Source organism: Callospermophilus lateralis, chromosome 13 (assembly GCF_048772815.1).
Source record: "Callospermophilus lateralis isolate mCalLat2 chromosome 13, mCalLat2.hap1, whole genome shotgun sequence".
Lineage (NCBI taxonomy): Eukaryota > Metazoa > Chordata > Mammalia > Rodentia > Sciuridae > Callospermophilus > Callospermophilus lateralis.
The window spans coordinates 88937658-88953010 of NC_135317.1; positions in this window are offsets into that span (position 1 = coordinate 88937658).

The following is a 15353-nucleotide window of genomic DNA, read 5'->3' on the forward strand; positions in this document are numbered from 1 at the left end:
TCATAAAGTCTGAAAAATATATAGAAACAAAAGGGATAAATAGAAGTAGCTCTCACTAGCCAAAATCTTCATATGAAGTAAATTCCCCAAATTGGTAATTGTTTAATAATCATAGCATGGATGATATATGATTATAGAACTTTTTAAAGGTACAAATATGAAAGGAAATTTCAAAATGTTAACAAAACAATGAAAAATTTTTATTATGTACCTGTCCTACATTTGTAAATAGGCTGGAAAAAATAACTAAATGCAACAGATACTAGGTTTTTAGTGGGTTTTTTTTTCCAGAAATAGAAAGCTAATAATGCAAAGGAGAATGATGCAGATGAAAATGGAAAGTAAAATCTTACAAAATAATATTGTACGAAGAAATTAGGAAAAGGATGATATAACAACAAAAGAAAGCATCTTGCAAATTAAAAACAATTGTATTTTCAAGAGAGCATAACAGTGAGAAGAAAAAGAATTTAAAATGGTATTTTTTAAAAAGACATGCACAAAGGAAGAAAACTGAATTTTAAACTTTCAAGAATGAACTCACAAATGATACAGATAATTCACGCAGAGAAACAACTATTTTAAGCTGCAGAACTTCAAGAACAACAACAACAAAAAAAATAAATTTACACAACCAGGAAAAAAAAAGCAATTTTTGATTTTATGGGAGGAAATTGAAACTAGACACAGATCCTTGAGAATGCTGGTCAGTACCAGAAGATGGAAGACTATGAAACAATTTCTCAGATAAATAAAATATAACCCTATATTGCAACCAAGGTGTTGCTCAACTATAAAATTGAACATATACATTGACAAACCAGAAAAGTTAAGAAAAGATAATACCCCTGGACTTTTTTGAATATCAAAGCTGATGAGATAAAAGAGAAGCAATCAGAGGAGTAATCTGTGATATTTCAGCAACAGAGACAATAAGGTCACTTTAGAAAAGTGCACAGGGAAAATTTAAAACAAAAATTTTGTACCCAGCTTTTTTTTTTTTAACCAAATAAGGACAATGCTCAAGCATTCACAAACACATAACCACTCAAACACCAGAAAATGGCTTTTCCAAATACTAAGATCAAAACAAAACAAACAGCTCACAAAACAAATGAGACAGTAAATCTAATGAACATCACAAAATAAGTCATCTCATGACCAGAGAAGCTAGGGGAAGTGCAGAATGACTAAAGAACCTGAACACTTGCGCTACAAAGGAAGACTGAGTGGGAATTTGCTATTTTTGAATTGATATTCATGCTGTAATGGAAAATATCAGAAACATCCTGTTCCTCTTTTTACTCTTAATATAAATGCTGGAATATTTATTAAGTCAAACAAGGATGAAGTAATGTAGGTCCTCAAGTAATCTCAACTGGACTTACATGGTGAACAGTTTAATCTATTTTACATTATAATTTATTTCAAGTAACTCTGAAATTTAAAGTTGTAGCAGCAAAATCTGAGTAACAAATTTGAGTAACAAATGATCAAAATGTGAGCGTATGGGTGGAGATGTGGGAGGAAATTTAGGTGAGCTAATTCTCTGATCTTTCAAAGAAGAGTATAAATTTAATCCCAATTTAAATGATGTACCTTTTTATAATAAAAGATAATGCTCCATACTCTTATTAAAGTTATCTTCATAACCTACTCAAGTTTAAGAAGAAACTCATGTGAAAAATAATTTTATTATCTGAAATCTTAAACCCAACAAAAGTGATACAATATGTCACTGTGTTTAAGATAGCAAAAAAGATAAAATAAAGCTATATCCATACTACAGTGCTACATAATTTTACTTCCCATCAATCTGACAAAAAAAAAAAACTTATACAATTTGTTGCATTTGAGGCACCTGGGATTTTTAGATATTTTTCAAATCTAGGGACTTACGTTCTCTATGAGATAGCCATTTTAATAATGTCACAAATTATAAATAATAATACAAAATAATTGTATGCATTTCAGTCATATAATCCATATTGAAATATTTAGAAAATTGAGGATATGAGAGATCCATTAAACTCAAGGTGCGATGTGCACAGAAATATGATTAAAATTTTATAAAAGTACAATCTATAATATTCAACAGATTGATTTTAATCAAATAGAAAATCATATGCAAAAAGTAAACTAACCATAATGCAGTTTCTGATTTGATAGCTGACCAAATTTCAACATCTACTGTGTTCTGATGAGATAAGGCAAATGTTATGAGTTAGCATATGGGCAGATAGTGTTAGAAAAAGAAAAACCGAATAATTAGTTATCCAACAAAATTACATGATACGTAAAAAACCGTTCATTGTATTTAGCATATTGTAAATATTTATGTACCATTTTTCTCACCATCAATGTTAGTTTCAAAACAGCTACTTATTACAATGTTTTTACTCAGTGTTGTATGTTTTCCTCAGACTTCTAGGGATCAATAAATTTATTTAACATAAAGAAATTCAACATAGAGTAAATAAATTATTTAACTACAGAGAACTCACAATTCAATGAGGAATTGTAGACATGGTGTAGGGAAAAGGCAGAGAGCATAGATATATACCCAACTTTGGTGTTCTTTCTTCTCCACGATGACCTTTCTGAGTCTTAGAGGCTGCTGAGAGGTTGACAAATGAGCAGGATTTCAACAGAGTCATGAGGTGGTGGAGAAATAAGTAGAGGTTAAGGAATATCAAAAGGAAAAAGCAAAGTTCATTTTTGAGTGGGATACCACAAAGACACACCTTAAAATTATCTCAAACAGTGACTATTGGCAGGAAGTCTGGGATCTCTCGTGCCTGTTCTGTGACTATTTAAAATTGTGTTGTCAGTATTGTAGCAAATGGTTGCATGCGACTAAATTAAACTGGAATGTGTATTCACTTATGAAACTTAGAAAGTTTTTAAAAAAGAATCTAATTTTACTGGTCAAATTTTATTTTAATATTTATTTATTTTGGTACTGAGCAATAGGACCCAAAGGCAATTTACCCATTAGCTATATCCTCAGCCCTTTTTATTTATTTTGAGATAGGGTAGTTGACCAGCAGGCCTGGAACTTATGATCCTCCTTCCTCAACCTCCCAAATCTCTGGAATTCTAGGCATATACCATATTATGCCTGTCTGGTCATTTTTTATTTATTGTCCATAAGTAGAAATATCAACTGATGCAAAATAGAGTTCAGTGGTTGTTTTTATAGTTTGGACTTACCTTTCTAAAATTTTGTTATGTCCTAAGAAAATTTTAATTATTTTTCATTGAAAGAGTCTGATGTCTGTTCTGGAGTACTCTGATCCCAAATGCTACAATGAATGGGTTGCTTCACAAATATTATTGAAACAGATTTTAGCCTAATTTATTTTTCTGTTCCAGGATGACACACATGATATCATGTTATATTTAGATGTCATGTATCTTATTTTCCTCTGTGCTGTAATGGTTCCCTCTGATTGTTGTAGGAACCACAGAGGTGAACTGAAAAGGGATTGGATAGAGTGTAGCTTTGCATCATTTAAACTTTTGATAAAGACTAAACTCTACAAATCATCCTAGAACATGGTATTGCATTGGATTTACTCTCTTGACAAAGGATTTCTACTTGGGCCTTCCTATCATAATGTACATGCATGTTTAAGTCAAATCATTAGAGAATTTTCTTCCCTGCTCTTAGTTTATTTGTTCAAGCTTAGAAAACTTTGACTATTTGGAAAGTAGGAAAAATAAAACATTTTTCCATAATTTTTTCATTTAAAAAAATGTATTGGAATGTTTATCGTGGCACAATTTTCAATAGTGAAGTTGTAGAAACAGCTTTTTTAGAAAATCTATCACATAAATATAATGATGTATTATCAACCATCAGTAAAAACAAACCCATGTCATTAGCATGAAAATGGATGGGACTGAAGATCATATGTTAAGCCACATAAGTGAGATATAGACAAGTATCACATGCTTTCCCTCATATGTGGTATCTAAGAGGACAAAAGGACAGGAATTAACAGGGACACTGTTAAAGAAAGTCATGGGGAGGAGGGAGAAGAGGTAAAGAAGGGTAAGGGAGAAGAGAAATGATGGAAGTGTGTTCTTTGAATGTATAAATATGCCACAATGAAGCCCATTATTCTGTTAAATTAAAATGTACTAATAAAAATGAGTTAGAAAATGTTGGTGCTATGATATTACTTGAAACATAGCAATTATAGTGATAGCTATTAAATAAACTAGTTTAAAATATAAGTAAATTAAATCTTTTCAAAACGTTTTGCCTACATTTTTTTCTAATCCCTTAAGAAATTACATTGAAGCATGTCTTTCCTACAAAACAAGCTAGTTATACACACAAAACAATACAGTCACCTCAGCAATTAGCAAACTCTGAATGTACACAATAATATTAAATTATCCATGAGAAATCATATTCAGGGTTCTATTAAGTTTAGGAAAAACAAGTTAAACATACTTAAATTCACTTCTTTACCACAGAGAATTTCATAATCTTTAATATGATAATAAACATATGGATGTTACTGGGACATAAATTAGGTAGAAGATGTAAAAAGTTGCTTTGTGATAGTACTTTGTATTGTCTGAATTCATAAATTCTCTTAGGGAAAAACTGGTCTAGTGTCCATTTTTAGGTCTATTCATTTAATTAGGTCTACTCATTTAATTAGGTCTCAAAATGAATATTAGTACTTTTGAATAATGCTGAGAATTGCTTTAAATTTTTTCCACTCTAAGTTTTACACATGATGAAATCTAATTTTGTTCTGTTATGCATAATTTAGCCTACAAATAGTGTCCTCTATTTTATAATTTAGTCAGTTTTAATTCATTAAATTTTAGTAATTTAATTGTTTTTATCATATTATTGCTAAAGTTATTAATCAGAAGTTATTGAAGTCAGAATTCATAATGGACCTTACAAGATTAAGAATGATTCTTTCCAAATTATTGATCCTAAAAAATTCAGCTTAATATTTAAATAAGAACTTTTACTACATCTGATTGTAGATTATGTATATGGCTACTGGAAAACAAGTCTTCTTGAAAATTCCAAGGAATACAAAACATATAGATTAAAGTCTAATAAAACTTTTTTCTTAGATAATTATTAATATTGGTAACATTGGACCACTTCTTTGGCAATCTAATAAATAGTTGTACTAGTTAGTTAAGAAAGTTAATTCTATCTCACACTTCTCCAATGAAACAATGAAGAAAGAAATAAAATCATACTTGATCACAAATAGAATTTACCATTTTCATTATATAAATGAATATTTCTCAGAGATGAAATGTGAATCTCAGTTGCATTTTAAAGATGTATTGTAAATATGAATTACACATGTAAGATGCAGTTCTTTGAACAAAGGATACTCCATATGATACACATATAGGTATTTTTTTCTCACTATAAATTTAGATTGTTAGAAATTTTGTCATTTTTAATAATTCTCCTACCCAAGTCTACTCAAAATCATTTATTGTCAAAATGTTTCAGATTATGTGCTTGGCGAACTCACTACCAAAGCAGAAAGGCATATATGTAGATTAATAAATTTTACACTCTAACAACTTATACAATTAACTGATACATACTTACCAACAATGATGTTAATAAATATTATGCATTTCTAATATAAATCTTACAAACATTAACCTACAATAATATCCACATTTTTTCCATGAGTGATTTAACTCATTACCACTTTCAAAGAGGACTATCTATTCCTATGAACACAAATATATTTATAATTAGATCTCTACACTTTCTTCTGTTTTATGTTCCTCAGTTGCAAGAATAGGGTCTTACAACACAAAATGTAGCATAATTTAAAAAGCTTGTAAAATTCTATGTCACCATGTGGCCACATGTCAGATCTGGATTCATGGAAAAGACTAGCCATATTCTTCACAACTGGAATTTGGAAAAATTCATCACACAAAATATTTTGACAAAATAGATAGTCAGGAGAGTATTAAAATATGCATCTGAACTTTACTAAAGAAACTACAATGAAATGAAAAATGTTTATAAGAATGTATTAATCAAAATCTTAAAACAAAATGCATATATGGAATGATTAATACATATAACATTGCAAGTGGGCTTCTTGACATACGCATAATATGAAATATTATTAAAATCATGAAGAAACTGCATACCATTCAAAATAAAAATTTAAAAAATATTTATTAATTACTCAAAAACAAAAGAATATGTAGAAAGAACAATTAATATCACTGCAGTAGTTTGAATCTTAAATGCTCCTCAAAGGCCTATATATTAAAGGCTTGTCCTCAAAGTGGCATTATTGAGAGCTGGTGGAGCCTTTACGAGGTGAAAGTGTGTAGGTGGTCCTTAGATCATTGGGAATGCTTTTAAAGGAGATCTTTTTTTTTTCTTTTATTTCATTCTGACTTATGAGGTGAGTAGTTTTATTCTGACATGTACTTTTGCCATGAAGTTGCTCTCTCACTATTTGGTGTGGATGGGAGCCTCCAAAGCAACAGGGCCAGTTGCTGGTGGATGGGAGCCTTCAAAGTTGTGAGTCAATGTAAACCTACCTCTATACTATAAGTTGATTATCTCAGGTATTTTGTTATAGTGATGGTGGGTTGACTAATACAACCATCAACAACAAGAAAATGCAAATTAGTTTATGTACACTAGATAGAAATTTTTTTTAATTTTGCAATTTTAAGAAAGAGGCATCACATTGAAACAAGTTAGGGATATACATTAATACATCAGAGTTTCCAATATCTATTAAATCCAAAAATTCTTTTATTTCCATCAGATGTTTCACAGGTTCTAGAATATTTGGAAAATTTGAGAATAGCTTCCTGAGCTTCATCCTCCAGGGAACGATGCAATCATTCTTTCTAAAGTTTTACTTCTCTCCTAGGTGCTATCACAAATGGAACTATATGGCAAAGCCCTTCTGTGGACTAATGAACATTAACACATATTATCATTTTTTTTTTTCTGAGAGGCCTTAAATGCCTTTTAATCCTATCTTCATTATTTTTTTTTCTTATATCTTTTTAACTGAAGAATTTGGGCACTTTGCACAATCTGAATATTACAGATTATATCCCCATAGTTTCTTTTGAGACATATTTTGATATTTGTATTTTCTGTAAATTAACCTTTCATCTAGAATTCCTATGCCAATATACTTACCACCAGATAAATGTAAACTTTTAAATCTAAATTTAGATCATGTAGCATTAAATAATATTAAACATCCACTTATACTAGCTATCGTCAAGCACACAGTACCACATGTAGTTATTGGATTTCTTAGCAAACTGTACAGACTGGAATATTTTCATCATCATAGACATTTATATTGGGTAGTTTTACTCTAGAGGATTGATCTGCTTCACATTCATTATCTTTATTTAGCAAATTTCTTCCTAACTGTTTTTGCAAACTTCTACCTGGGCAAGTGGTATTCATTATTTGTGTGTTTACTTTTTGTGATATTACTAGCCATTATCATTCATTGTTTAGGTCAAGTATGTCATAAAGTAATGAAAGCTGAAGATGAAAACACATTCTTTCTTTAATTATTTCTTGGAATTGTTATACAGTGATAAACTTCTCAGTTTTTCTGAGGTATACAGATTTAGTAAAGTTAGTCTAAATACTTTCCTTTTTTTTTTTTTTTTTAGTTAGAATTTTACTGGCCCTGGAGGCTGAGGCAGGAAGATTGCAAGTTCAAAGACAGACTTAGCAACTTAATGAGGCACTAAGCAATTGAAACCTGTCTCAAAATTAAAAATAATAAGAAGTGAACAGGGATATGGCTCAGTGGTTAAACACCTCTGGGGTCAATGCCCTATACCAAAAAAAAAAAAAAAAAAAAAAAGAATATTACCACTAATGGTTTATTTTCTTAGCATTCCCTAATATGACCAATAAGATTCCTTTTGTATTATTATAAAATCAAGAATTTAAATATATATATATGTTAGGTATCTGAATGAAATGCTCTTACTAACTTTATTGGATTTTTAAAAAAATCTTTTGCTGCTAAGAACTTCTTCAAGTTGGCTCCTGAATCTTTTCACAGGATGGCTAGACTTCCTGATATTTTCTGTGAATGATAAAATATTCTAGGAGTATATTATCATGTAGATTTTTTGCCCCAGATTTGAACTCTGATCATATTTCCTCTTTCATGGAAATGTTTTTTTAAAGATGACAATCATAGTAACATTTGCTGCTGGACTTTAAAAAAAAATCCCTGCAGCAATAAAAATAAATACAAATCCACCCATTTAATTGCAGTATAAGAGGCTTAGAAATATAGAAAGGACAAAACATACTTAGCTATACTGATGTTATAACAATAGTTATAGCTGAGAAAGCTGAAATTACAAAGATCAAGGAGAATTGTAAGTTTATATACTGCTTTAAATTTTTATGAAACAAATATTAAACATTGAATTTTGTAAATAAACAGCTCTATTGCTAAAGATCTGGATAAATCCTATATTTCATAAAATCATAATAAATAAATCAGTTTAATTTGAGGTTGATAGATATTCAGATTAAATCTCCACAAAAAAATGTTTCAGAAAGCTAATACATTCTTATTCAACTAAAATAACATATGCCAGAATACAAATTTTAAAAACATATTCAGAAAGAAATGACAAATAATTAAAACATATATAGGAAGAATAGCATAACATTGCTACAGAGAGACACTTTTAGGTTAAAGTTGTTCAGTCTGACAAAATTTGTAATGGGTGTCAAATCCATCATATGCTTGCTGTGTGATGCAGGATTTGTCTTCCCATCATTCAAGTGATATTGATAATCATAGGCATTAATAGTTCTGAGAATACCTGACATAATTAATCTAAAACACAACACAAGATCTTTGATGAATCAATGCCAAATAAATTGTATTGATATAGACACCAACAAATATTAAAGGCTCATTAATATTTTGTTACATACACTATGGAAAGTTACCTACAATTTAAGATAAAAATTAATGAGTGAAAAATAGTGTGTATATAACAAAATAAATATGCTTTTAATTAAATGGTGGGACTTTTATAACATTTAAAAATGTACTTAGATTTTTATGTTAGTTTTAATTAGAAAATTTATGGTTGGGAAAAAGGCACATGAATAGTAGGAATAAGAGGTGTGATACCTTTCAACGACCCCCTTGATGCACTTCACAACCTGGCATGTCAAACAGGCTTTGCCTCCCTGCAGTATTCTATTGTGAAAAAAAAAAATTCTGTGAAGCTAATGGGTTCGCCCTCTGTGTCAGGTGAAATCAATGTCAGCATTATCTCTAGAATAAGGATCATTGCTACCTTGTTGTAATTCTGTATTCCTAAAATGAAGCTGAGTCCTCTTTTTCTGTATTTACATGTCTGAAGAATTGCCATAACTTCAATATAGAAGAAAATAAAATGAATAGGAATGGTTTCACAAGCTCACAATGTGCAAGTGTTATTATTTAAGTATCACACTTTTATGCAAATATTTTTTGGTGACTGGTAAATTAAAGCAAAATAGAAACTTGAAAGGGATTTTGATATTCAGCAGTTCTTTACGTAACTAAAGGCAAATCATAAAAGACAATTTATTAAAAATTGAACATATCTTAAATACTAGTTGCATGGTAGGCTATCACAAAGGTGATTGGTGTTAAAGTGTGTGGGTGAAAGGAATGGTGTTTAGTAATTGGTTAATGGTCACAGTCCTCTTAGGAGGCCTGACTCATTTTGTCTTATGGAGAGGGAAAACGTTTTGATGAACACTCTAGCAATCATCCAATCTCAAGACATTTGAGACAAATGAGTCATTTAATCTGTTATATCATCAGTTTTATATCCTAAAAGAATTAGATTGTGCTCAGAGCTCTTCAATAAAGTGATGTAATATGTAATTTGAAATCAGAAGCATATGTCCATTATCCCCAAATAGTATTACTTTGTTTAAATTTTGACAAACTGTTTTGAAATAGTTCTTACTCCTCTTTCAAGGCCCAGAAATAAATATGAAGTTTAAATAAGTCCCATTTCTTCAATAGGTCTATTGTGTAAATTAATTACAGTTTAGTAAGGACCATTTTATACACCATTCTCTCATTCTTACTATTGGAAATTGAGCTTGTCCTTCCACAGTGTCACTGCTCATCTTGGGAAAACAAACCCCAAAGTTTGGAAGAGTTTACTGACTGGGTCATTAACATGAATGAGGACAGTTGGTGTATACAACAACAGATTTGTGAACAAAGATTATAAAAAGAACAGTACAGCTAAAGAGACATGGCTGCTCATTCACTTGTAGATGCCTCCTTCCATTTGGTTTCTTGGCTCTACTACAAGAAAATCTATTACATGCTTTCAACTTGTTATGGACTATATTGTGTCTCCTCAAAATTCAAATGATAAAATCCTAGCTGCCAGTACCCTATTTAAAGAAAGGGTCTTTGAAGTGATTGTTGAAGATAAATGATATCAAACGCATGTGTTCTAACCCAGTTGTTGGTATTCTTATATGAAAAGGAGATATGGGCATAGGATGGACACAGAGAGAAGACCATTTGAAGACACACAGGAGATGACCACATACGTACCCACACACACACACACACACACACACACACATACACACATGCATACATATACATATATATTATGGGACTTATTCAAACTTCATATATATATGTGTATATATATATATATATATATATATATATATACACACACACACATACATATACACACACCAAAGAGAGAGCGACATTCCAAGAAACCAAAGCTTCTGACATATTGATATAATCAGAATAGTACAAAAACAAATTTTTATTGCTTACATCATCTAGGTTATGGTATTTCATTATGCAGTCCTAGCAAACTAATAAAAACTCTGATTTATTACTTTCATGATGATCACCCAAAATCAGGAATGTTTTTGAGCTTCAGAGTTTGTGTAAAATCGGAGTCTCTAACTCTTATTTTTTCTTACTGTCTGTGCAGTAAGTGCTACTTACTACAGAGGAACTCCCAAAGAGGAATTCTGCAACACAGTGTCATCTTTTTCTTTCAGTTTTGTTCCTGATCTTTTTTTTTCTCTAACTTAGTCATACACTCATATTCTGCTCTTTGAAACCTTATGATTTGATTCCCAGCATAATGTGGAAATAAATAAAAAGCTGAATTTTGGCAAATCCAATTTTCATTTAGACCTTGTGGATACCTCAATCAGCCTATAGAAAGAATAAAAATATAGAAGAAAAGGAGGAAAAAATAAATAAACAGCAGCATTTCAAGATTTAAAACTCATTACAAAATAGTTCTTTAACATTATTTCTATAGCTAAATCTTTCTAAACTATTTCCTTTAACTTTCATATGCCTCAGCAATATTTAAATAGAAATCATGTACAAACTGTGATTGCCTTTGATATTATATGATACGACATTTATGTCATGCCCGAAAGATGTTTAAGGTAAGTGGGATCTCATGGAGAGAAGGAGAATTCCTTAGTCAGGCTGCTGTTAAAAATGGCCTTGCTCCAGATCCACTCTGTACAAAACACAAAGGTGACTGACAGTCAGCCTGATTCTATGAATAGGATCCATTGCATCTCACTGTAGCACATTTCTAATAGCAATTATTTTCTCTTGGCTATAGACACTCTGAATGATAGTGCTTCCCATATATTTCACATTATAGCTCTTCAGGCCATTATATCTGGCATTTCTTTTTCCCAAGAAACATATTTTGGCAGTATTACATTTTTCTATTTTTTTTTCTTGAATAAAAATCATATGACTCCAAAGTTTCATCAAGGTAAATGTATTTTCACTTCATTACACAACAGTTCAAATTTAAAAAAAAAATGAGCAAGCACTAAGGTTATATATGGAATTACAGTCATGAAAATGAACATTTAAAACACCAGAGTAAGCAGGAATTAAATGTTTGCTCTCAACATAGATTCCTAGGATATGAAAGACACTAGGTTACCTCTCAGGAATGCAGTAATTCCTGTCTCAACCATGAACATAAAAGGCAGAGGAAAATGCATAATTGTTCCCATTTATAAACCCTTTATTCACCATAGGAGAAGACACATTCCCTTAAGGTAAAGGAAAAGCAGAAGCAATAATAAAGCCAATAGTTAACTGAATACTTTCTAATGTTTAAAATGTTAAATCCTTATGATTCTGCCACTCATTTTTAGTCAATGGGGAAGATACTTTTTCCTGTCTGAAACAGTTAATTTTAACTTTGTTTGTATTCATTTTCTTTTATAAATTTCTTCCTATTGTTTGTTGGCTTAGTTTTATATTTTAACTGTATATAGCATTAATGAAGTCCCTAAAATAAAAAATTATGTCAAAAAGTTAATAAACAGATCAACACAAAGTAAATTAGGTGGTCCAGTAACAAAACAACAGAGATATTTTCAATATAAGCTTGGCAAAGTTGCCAAGGTATTTTAAAAAGAAAAAGAGGAACTCCGCAACATATGATATTGAACAGATTACACAAATGTATGATAAAACACTATTATAATTGCTGACAAAACATTAAATAGGGTAAAACATATGCAATAGAATATGTATGTACATGCATAAGGTAAACAATAAAGCTACTAGAAAACAACACGGGGGTATCTTTGCAAATTTGAGGTTGATAAAAATTTTCTAGGACACAAAAGCACTTCTCACAAAAATTTTAAAATAATAGAATTTTGTCAAAATTATATGCACGTATACATATGGTATTTGAGTGAGTATAGTTAACAATAAGCACTGCATATCTCAAAATTACTAGGAAACAGTAATTTGAATGTAGTTATCATGAAAAAATGAGTTGTTACATGTGAGTGTAATATTTATATTTCCATACACACGTAAATAAAATTTTAAATTGTAGCAATAAAAGCTGGCAAATGACTCAATTAGACATTTCTCAACAACAGATTTCAGAAAGGCCAGTAGTCACCCAAAAAAGTTGTTCTACATCACTAGTCAGCAGGGAAATGCAAATTAAAACCAAAGTGAATTTCATCTCACACCCACTGGAATGGTAAAAATGACTGACAACATTTTGTTTGTGAGGATCAGGAACAGTTAAGGACCATCATTTAGTGCAAGTGGGGAAGAAAAAATGTTCAACTGATTTGATAAACCTTCTGGCAGTTTCTCATATATATTTAAATACATACCCGACTAAGGAAGTATCAAGAGAGGCTGAGCCAAGGACTCCAGGGAAAGCAGAAAAGAAAAGTGTCTGGTCTAAATTCCTTTCAAATTGTTAACTGGACCACAGGGCTCTACATCGAGTTTTGCTAGCAAGATCAGTCTTATCCAAGGATTGTTCTTAGGATATTCTTGTTTAAAGTGATTTATATAAACACAGCCGGAATCCACTTATGAAAATACACCTGGAATCTGTCAGTTTTTGAAACATGCCTCTTAGGAAATGTCTTGTAAGCTAAGGTGTGAATTGGAAATGTTCCAAAAAGTAGCATCTCTCTGACCTGTATGATACAAACTTCCAAAACCTCACTTGCAGTCTTCATTTACATTTTTGTTTTCACTGTTGAAAGCACTTTACTTTTTATCTTCTTTATTAAGATGCAATTGACAAAATTGTATATATTTGTCATATATAACATGATATTTTGATATATGCACACATTGTAAAATAATTTAATAAAGCTAATTAATGTATTCATCTCCTTGTGTTTGTTTGTTCATGGTGAGATACTTAAGATCTATTCTACTAGTAATTTTTAAGTATACAATGCATTATTATTAACTTCAATCACCGTTCCTCATATATTTTGGGGGGCTTAGAATAGATGTTCAATGCAGAAAGAAAGAGCTTCAGAAAGCACAATCCAGACTACCAACATTAAGTACCATGCAGATAGTCCTTTCTGAAAGAAGTGCAAGTCAAGATTTTTACTATTTCATGAGATATTAAACTCTTTTATTTCCTTAGTTATTAACTTTAGTTTTTTGCAATTTGAAAGTGAAAGAGTCCTATTTCATGCAGATGTGCATATTAACATATCTCCTTCACTTTCCACTGTAATGCTTTAATATAAAAGAGAAAGTTCATGGTGCTCCAACTCAAGCTTCTCTCTCAACATTTACAATCACTTTGAAAGATTTTTACTTACCTCACAGCATTTAAATTTTTTAATTAGTTCTTTTTAGTTATACATAACAGTTGAATCTGTTTTGAAGGAATTACACAAGCATGAAATATGTCTTATTCTAATTAGGATCCCATTCTTGTGGGTGGTAGGATTCACATATTTTCATATGTGCACATAGGAAAGTTATGTTAAATTTATTCTACTGTTTTTACTATTTCTATCCCCCCTTCCTTTCATTCCCCATTATCTAATCTACTCAACTTCTTGCTCCCCACCCCGTTGTTGTGATTTAGCTTCCACATATCAGTGAAAACATTCTATCTTTGGCTTTTTTTTTTTTTTTGGAATTGCCTTATTTCACATAGTATGATAGTCTTCAGACCAATCCATTTACTGGCAAATGTCAGAAAGTCACTTTTCTTTATAAATGAGTAATATTCTGTTGTGTATATATTCCACAATTTCTTTATGCATTCTTCTGGTGATGAACATTTAGATTGGTTCCATAGCTTATCAATTGTGAATTATGCTGTTATAAGCATTCATGTGACTGAATCACTATAGTATGCTGATTTTAAATGCTCTGGGTATATGCATAGGAGTGAGTCAAATGGTGATTCTATTCCTAGTTTTTTTGAGGAATCTCCATACTGCTTTACAATTTACAGGGGTTGAACTAATTTACAGTCCTGCCAACAATGTCTGAGCATTCCCTTTTCACCACATCCTCACCAACATTTATTGTTATTTGAATTCTTCATAATTGTCATTTGCTAAGAGCCATAGCCAAGTAGTATGATGCATGGCATTTTTGATTGAAAGGTGAAGCCAGCAAGCCATTGAGATGATATGATTATGTTAAGATTTGCATTCATATGGATACTAGACCCCTGCTGTCCACCTGGGCCTGCTAATGGACTCCTGGAGAGTTCCCATTGGTTGGGGAAGTGTGGTAGGAGGGAATTCCGGAGGAGGAATTTCCTGTTGGAGTGTGTGCCCGGGAGAACGCCGCGTGTGTGGGTCGGCATATTTCCCTAGAGCATACAGGGCATTGGCGGGAGTTTCGAAATAAAGTTTGTTTCTGTTTGAGTGGCTCATGATTTTGTGCCCAGCCAGACTTCAACAGTCATTATCACTCCATCTGACTGGAGTAAGATGAAATCTCAGTGTAGTTTTAATT